The following is an 8,471-nucleotide window of genomic DNA, read 5'->3' as shown; positions in this document are numbered from 1 at the left end:
CGGGACGACGTGGTCCCCTCGAGTAGTACAGGAGCTGCAAAAGAGGCGCGCCGGGGCCAGCAAGCTCTAGAACAGCAGGAGCGGCCCCAGTTGAGACCCCGGGACGACGAGTGGCCGGCAACGCGGCACCCGCACGGCCCAAGCAGTGTCCGGGAGGGGTCGGGGCCCCGGACTAGGGGCGCAGCGAGGACCGCCCGGAGGCTTTCCCTTGGGCAGCTGAGTCCGAGTCAGCTCTACTCGGATTTCCAGCTTCCAGCCCCGGCTCAGGTGGGGACCGTGCCTAGGAGAGTAATCTGAGCTGGGGACTGGGCTCTCCTCCCGCCCCTCCCGGCCCGTGCGCCCCAGGCATGCGCTCCTCCCGCTGCTCCCTTGGCCCCCAGCGCACAGCTCCAAACCCGCGGGGCGAGCCGTCACCTTACTCTCTAGCCTTAGCTGGCCCCCAAATTTAATTTCCGCCCTGGCCGTCAAGCCATAAAAGTCGATTATAATCGCCGCCCCCCACCCCCCACCCCAACCCCCTGCCTTTGCTCTCGCCCCCGTTTCAGACTTCTCTTGTTTCTCTTCTTGAAGTCAAGCCCTCAAGTCGGGACTCTAGGAAGTCCGTTTTCTTAGTCCTAACCCCTTTGTGTCCTCTCCCATCCCCACCCCTTTCACTCTGCCCTCTGGCTCTGATTTCTCGGCCTTTCCGTTTTTTCTCTCCAGGTAGAGACAGCTCCGGGCCGGGGGTGGAGGATGGTGCGGTGGGGAGGAGGCAAGGAAATTCCCAGCCTTCCTGCGCGAACCTGGGAGACAGCAGGCACCTGGTCTCGTCCCGCTGGGTCCCCTCCGCACCCAAGAGTGTCTTCCCAAGTGGCTTACTCCACAGAAGGAATGTCGTCAGCTGATTATATCTGATTAGCATCCAGTTCCGACGACTCATCCCTTAAAACGTATGCTGCCTGCATCCTCTCCTCTCTGGACCCTCCAGGACGATACCAAGTCGGGCACGCGTTTCCCCTCTTCTAGGTTCCTGCCAGCCTCATGGCCAGTCCGTGGCTTCGAGCCTCCTCTTCCCTAGTTCATCCTACACGCTCCGGCCACATTTGCCTTTGGTAAACTGCACTTTTTTTTTTTGAGATGGAGTTTTGCTCTTATTGCCCAGGCTAGAGTGCAGTGGTGCAATCTCGGCTCACTGCAACCTCCGCCTTCCGGTTTCAAGCAATTCTCCTGCCTCAGGCTCCCAAGTCGCTGGCATTACAGGCGCCCGCCACTAAGCCCAGCTAATTTTTTTGTATTTTTAGTAGAGACGGGGTTTCACCATGTTGGTCAGGCTGGTCTCGAACTGCTGACCTTGTGATCCACCCGCCTCAGCCTCCCAAAGTGCTGGGATTACAGGCGTGAGCCACCGCGCCCGGCCCGGTAAACTTTTTATCCTCTTCCTCCTGAACCCATCATCATCTTCATTTCCTTGTCTGTTAAAGTCTGCCTCTGCCTGGCATTAACACCATGGAATCTAGACTCACATGGCCTTTCCCTTGCATATTCCACCGGCCGGGAGAGGATCTCCCAGATCTGGGGCGATGGGGCTTCTCACTGTCCAAAACGCTCAAGGCCTTTGCCCCGTGCTGGCTGTGCCCTGGCCATGATCTCTGTGAGCCCCTCACAAAGGACAGGACCTGGATGAATGAGGCCTGAAGCTCAGTGATCTATAAATATTTTTGCTTGTTTGTTTCTAAAAGAATTTTGGAAAACTCTGCATCCTTTCATGCTTTTTTTTTTTTTTTTTTTTGAGACGGAGTCTCGCTCTGTCGCACAGGCTGGAGCGCAGTGGTGCGATCTTGGCTCACTGCAAGCTCCGCCTCCCGGGTTCATGCCATTCTCCTGCCTCAGCCTCCCAAGTAGCTGGGACTACAGGCGCCCGCCACTACGCCCTGCTAATTTTTCTTTTTGTATTTTTAGTAGAGACGGGGTTTCACCGTGTTAGCCAGGATGGTCTTGATCTCCTGACCTCGTGATCCGCCTGCCTCGGCCTCCCAAAGTGCTGGGATTACAGGCGTGAGCCACCGCGCCCAGCCCCTTTCATGCATTTTTAAGATGACATCTAAAACCATGCTAAATTTAAATAGATGCAGAGGATATAATTGCTATGTAAAAATTGGCTTTTGTGGGAGGCAACTTCTAAGATAGCCCCTGAATCCCACCTCCTGGTAGTCAGAACCCCCTAAATTCCCCACCCCCTCCCCGCTTGGGGCTAACAATTGAATAGATCGAATATAAACAGAATGCAATAAAAATGATAGGATGTCACTTACAAGATTAGGTTCCAAAAAGGCCATGGCTTCTGTCTTGCCCAGCCTCTCTGTCAGTTCTTTGCTCTGTAAGAAGCCATGCCGTTGTTACAGGTGGAGGGTCTTGATTACTTGTCCTCCAGGCTCTTGGCATTTTGGACAAAACACACAAACAAAGCAAGGAAAGAATGAAGCAAGGAAGGCTCAGATTTATTGAAATGAAACTACACTCCACAAAGTGGGAGCCCACTCTAGTAACTGGCTCAAGAACACCTGCTGCAAAATCTTCTGGGGTTTAAATACCCTCTAGAGGTTTCTCATTGGTTATTTGGTTGTACCCTATGCAAATGAAGACTTGGCCCCCAACCAGTCTGATTGGTTGTGGAAGGTAACCAGTCTGATTGGCCACGGGGAGGTGACCAATCAGGGGTACTTTCCATTTTTCAACTGTCAGAGAGGTGGGGTTTTCCTTTTGATTCAGTTCTAGGAAGTCAGCACCAATCACCTTAGGTTTCCTGCCTCCAGACCCTATTCTCCTGCCTCACTGTGAGCCATCCTATGAGGGGCTCAAGTGGCAGAGAACGAAAAAGGGCCTTTGCCCGCAGCAAGAAATTGAGATCCTCATTTCATCATCATTACAATTATTAGTACATAATTGATCAAAATAATGTAAATATAATCCACATATTAATAAGTAATTATTAAACATTATAACAAATTGTTATTTGAAATTCACCTCTTAATGAAATTAATGGGCTTTTTCTTCCTAATTAGTTCACGTATCTGTGAATATTGCTTATTCCTATGAGACAATACTCAGCATTTTAACATATTTTAGATGTAAGCCTTAAAGTACCTTGTTTCCATAAATAATTATGACATTAATTTTTTATCACTATGTTACTCAATTCTTTGAACCCTTTCTAAGTTATATGCCAAAAATCACATAGCCATCCGTCACCAATTTTTTTTTTTTTTTTTAGGGATGTGGTCTCATTAGGTTGCCCAAGCTGGACTTGTACTCTTGGCCTCAAGAGGTCCTTCCATCTCAGTCTCCCAAGTAGCTGGGACTACAAGCATGCACCACTACACTCAGCCAAATACTTTCAATAATTTGCCAGCTGACAACTTGATTGGGTTCTCCTTCAGGTTTGGTAAGGCAATATTTCGAACTCACCTGATTTACTATATATTACACACACACAAATGCACATATATATCGATATATAGATACATATGGTTACCCAGTGGTCAGAGTCCCATCAGACACCAGTATTTGGGATTATTCTTTTGTCTGGTGCCTAGGGTTTTTTTCATACCCCAGTGTTGGTGAGAGGCCTACCTTTCTTCTGAAAGTGGGAGGACAACTATGAAAAAAGCGTGGGAAAGGGGATGAGCCTCCACCCACACCTGACACCTTAACAGCTGTACCTTTACAGGCAGGTCAGTTTCTGGAATAGGACATAAAATGTTGAGATTCTGAAGATTCATTCTCTTCAAGCCAGCCTCAGCAAATTTTTTCTGTAAAGTGTCAGATAGTAAATATTTCAGGCTTTGCCAGCCATATGGTCCTATCCCAACTCTTTAACTCTGACCTTGTAGCAGCCATAGACAATATGTAAACAAAAGATTATGGCTATGCTCCAATAAAACTTTAATTATGGACACTTACATTTGAATTTCATGTGTCCCCAAATATTACTTCCCTTTTGATTTTTTCCCCCAACCATTAAAAAATGTAAAAACCATCTTAGCTCCCTGGGGGGTACAGAAACAGGGAGCAGCTTTCATCCATAAGCCCTAGTGTGCTGACCTCTACCAAAGTATTCGTGTCAGCATGCCCCATGGAAAGTCTTCGGGTAACCTCAGGGAATGTGTACTCTCATTTGAAATTACTATCCTGGTTCTCAACTCTGGCTACATATTAGGATCTCATGGGGTGCTTTAAAAACTACCATTGCTGGCCAGGCGTGGTGGCTTATGCCTGTAATCCCAGCACTTTGGGAGGCCAAGGTGGGTGGATCACCTGAGGTCAGGAGTTCGAGACCAGCCCAGTCAACATGGTGAAACCCCATCTCTATTAAAAACACAAAAAATTAGCCAGGCGTGGTGGCAGGCACCTGTAGTCCCAGCTACTTGGGAGACTGAGGCAGGAGAATCACTTGAACGCAGGAGGCAGAGGCTGCAGTGAGCTGAGATCATGTCACTGCACTCCAGCCTGGGTGGCAAGTAAAACACCATCTCAAAAAAAAAAAAAAGTACCAATGCCAAAATGCTCAACCCCACTCTTTCATACTGATTCAGTTGGTCTGGAGTGGGATCTGGGCATAAGGTAGTTTTAAAAGTTTCCCAGGTGATTCTAATACGCATCCTGACCTTGGTCCAGTGTCCTAATTGCTGTAGGCTTTGCACAATGCTGCTTGGTGTTGTAGTTACTGTAGTTCATCCAGTCGAAGGTGTCATGATTGTAAGATGAAGTCCCATTTTAGAAATCTTAAAATGTAAAAAATATAGGTGTCTTTGGGTGAAATGTAATTTTGCCTTGTCTACAAGATTGATCCCCCCTGATGGCAAGGATCCTGGCTTCCTCCCTCCTGTGTTGCTCTCTCACCATTCACACTTAGCTGAGTGTGAGGTGTTCAGTGAATGTTTGCTGAATGCTTATCAACTTTGGGTTGCTTTGTTTATTGCATGTGCTCTGGATTCTTACTTTTCTCTTCACTTCTCTTCCCTGACAGAAGCACCCTCGAGAAGTGTCTAAAGGAGACAGTTGATAGCCAAACAACAGTTTTGGGTTCACTGACTGATTATGAAAGAAGCGGTAGACTGGTATCAAGAATCAGTCAGGTAGGAAATGGAGCACTTGGTGGTGTCTTTGGCTATGGGAAAAAGGAAATGCCCACTGATCCCATTCCTGGAAAATGGGAGAGGAGACAGAATACCCTTCACAATGAGGAAGATGGGATTAGGAATTAGTCTCTGATTGACTGATATTTGTGTCTCCATTATCTGAAATCATGCCGTTTGTTTGAATTGTTTTTTCCAATATGTGCTCTGCTGGTGTTAAGTCTGAATGAAGGAAGGGACTGGGAGTCATTTCCTAACATTGCTATGGTTTGAATGTGTCCCCTAAATTTCATGTCTTGGAAACTTAATCCCCAAATTCAAATGTTGATTGGAAGTGGAACCTTTAGGACGTAATTAGGATTAGATAAGGTCATCAGTGTGGGCCCCCACCCCCATGATGGGACTGGTGGCTTTATAAGAAGAGGAAGATAAGAAGGGAAAGAAAGACCTGAGCTGACATGCACATGCTTGACCACTTGTCATGTGATGCCCTTTGCCATGTTGTGACACAGCAAGGAGCCCCTCACCAGACGCCAGTGCCATGTTCTTGACTTCTCAGCCTCCATATTCATGAACTAAATAAGTTTTTTTTCTTTATAAATTATCCAGCATATAGTATTCTGTTAGGTAATAGAAGACAGACTAAGACAACCATACTCCCAGTGCCTAGATTAATACATACACTGTAGATGATTAATACATATGGTTCATATGGTTGTTTGTTTGTTTGGTTGGTTTTTGAGACAGACTCTTGCTCTGTCACCCAGGATATAGTTCAGTGGCACAATCTCAGCTCACTGCAACCTCTGCTTCTCCAGTTCAAGTTATTTTCATGCCTCAGCCACCTGAGTAGCTAGGATTACAAGTGTGCCCCATCACACTCAGCTAATTTTTGTATTTTTAGTAAAGACATGGTTTTGCCATGTTAGTCAGGCTTGTCTCAAACTCCTGGCCTCCAGTGATCCACCTGCCTCGGCCTCCCACATTGCTGGGATTACAGGTGTGAACCATTTGCCTGGCCATAAATATGATTTGAATAAACTATTGAATAAATGTGTCAACTGAGACTTACTAAATCTCAAGCGGGGTTTCTGCATGTGGAAAACTTTTTCACAGTAATGTGTTTTGATTTTTAGTCCCTTAAATTGAGTTGCAAAATCTAAATCCTAGTTTTTCTCAAGCTTTTAAATTCAACTTAACAAAGCTCCTAAGTCCATTTATTACTCTCATAATATTTGTAGAAAATAAAAACAATCACTTTTGCTTGTTCTTTGATTCATGTGTTAACTCATAAATGTAACAGGCCAAATCCTTCTTAAATATTTAATACTACTTAGAACTTGATTAATTAAATTTCCTTAGACATCTCAAACCACATTGAAATTTTCTGTTCCTGCTTCTCTTAAACATTTCAAATGCCAGTGACTAGACCTATAAATTTAACATGAAAAATATTTATAAGCCTTTAAACAATAACTCAAAAATATATACCTGAAAAATACAATGAATCAAACTGAATAAACTGTAATAGGTTATTAAAGTAACAGTCCCCAATTTGTTCACATCTTCTTGAGTAATCCTCTCCAACACTGATTCTGAGTTTTTCATTAGAATTGTTTTGGCCAATGGGACAATAGCAAATGTGACATACTGGGGCTTGTTCTCCCTTGCAGGTTTTTGGAATCCTTAGGCTTCCACGTGTGGAAAGCCTGAGCTAACCTACTGGAGGATGAGCCATCACCTGGAGCAGATTCAGGCCATCCTAGTTGAAGCCTCCCTAGGCCAAGCAACCTTCCAACTACCAGACATTGACCATTCAGCCTTGAACATTCAGCACAAAGACAAAACAGACCAGACCAGAAGAGTCCCACAGAATAGGGGAAACTATTCAGAGAAAACTTAAGCCACTAAGTTTTATGGTGTTTTGTTCTGTAGCAGAAGCATACTGACAATACAAACCGAAATCCTTCTAATGTAGTGGACCTTTTCAGGCCAGCATTTTTTCCTTGAAAACCTGGAGCATGTATGCATCTTACAGCAGAGATCACTTTCACAATGTTTGGGCTCTTGATTTGAATTGATGATGTAATGAGCCCTCTATCCAGATTGTAACTAATTACTCTGCGAATTGACTGGATTCCACACCCTTCTAATATTTTACTTTTCTCTTTTATCAACTCTCATTCTCTCTGCCATGATCAATGGACCAACTATGCTTATAACCACAAATTTTGATATGCTTAAACAAATGAACAAATATATTTAATAATTTCTTTTTTTTTTGAAATGGTGTCTTGCTCTGTCACCCAGGCTGCAGTGCAGCAGCGTGATCTCAGCTCACTACAACCTCCACCTCCCGGGTTCAAGTGATTCTCCTGCCTCAGCCTCCCAAGTAGCTGGGACTACAGGCGCCCACCACCATACCTGGCTAATTTTTTGTATTTTTAGTAGAGACAGGGTTTATCCATGTTGGCCAGGCTGGTCTCAAACTCCTGACCTCAAGTGATCCTCCTGCCTCGGCCTCCCAAAGTGCTGGGATTACAGATGTGAGCCACCATACCCAGCCAATAATTTCCTGATATAATACAAATGCCAATACTATACAATTAAATAGTAAAGTGATAAAAAATAGGATAACATGATAACCACTAATTAATATGTACTACATAATCATCCTTTTCGTGAGTTGAAATGTTCTTTTAGCACACTTTATGGTTTATCCTTTCTGGAATACTATTAAATGATCATGATTTTTCTCACACTTGTTCCAATGAAATATACTTTTAGGTGTTTCCTTTGTATTGTTCAAACTGTAATATCTCCAGTGGAAGATTTTTTAAGCTTGTTCTTGTCTTGTCAGTGTCACCCACATAGTCATAGTCTGAAAGCATTTTGCTTTCTGGAAATAAGATATTATAGGCACCAAGTTATGGAATTATCTACTTTTCACCAAGCCTTCGTTCTTTCAGTGGTGTATTAGAGACCTCATTTAGGGTTCTAAGGGTGCATATCAAATTGTTCCATGAGTCTAAAATGGATAATTCTGCTGTGGGCCATTTTTAGTGCTAGAGCTAGAAAAGTTATACTTTTAAAAGGTAAATAGCTCACAATGATTTTGCAATATAATCCCACTTTACCCAATTATTAACTGTTGTTTGAATATAAAAATATTTTTAAATTATTTTATTTACAACATATCTATTTAAATTCAATACAGCATTCCCAAATAAATATAGCAGAAGTGGGAGTTTCAAGTTACTAAACATGTCAGTCACAATTTATGGAGCCGACTGAAAGATGGAGAAATATTACTGTATTAGTTTCTTCTCACATTGCTATAAAGAAATATCTAAGACT

The 8,471-nt window shown here is 44.0% G+C and overlaps 1 long non-coding RNA gene across 2 annotated transcripts; it reads left to right on the top strand.

Moving 5' to 3' along the window:
• The first annotated feature begins 702 nt into the window (after nt 1–702).
• LOC129525844 (uncharacterized) lies at nt 703–7,873 on the top strand. 2 transcript variants are annotated; one of them, XR_008670357.2, is made up of 3 exons: nt 703–929; nt 5,006–5,114; nt 6,788–7,873. It is a non-coding gene; the product is annotated as an uncharacterized lncRNA (long non-coding RNA). The 2 variants fall into 2 exon arrangements; XR_010129346.1 differs by lacking the exon at nt 703–929 and adding an exon at nt 3,164–3,421.
• The last annotated feature ends 598 nt before the right edge of the window (nt 7,874–8,471 follow it).

Source organism: Gorilla gorilla, chromosome 10 (genome assembly GCF_029281585.2).
Source record: "Gorilla gorilla gorilla isolate KB3781 chromosome 10, NHGRI_mGorGor1-v2.1_pri, whole genome shotgun sequence".
Lineage (NCBI taxonomy): Eukaryota > Metazoa > Chordata > Mammalia > Primates > Hominidae > Gorilla > Gorilla gorilla.
Note: the sequence above shows the minus strand (reverse complement) of the source record. Positions and strands in the feature narration are given on the sequence as shown.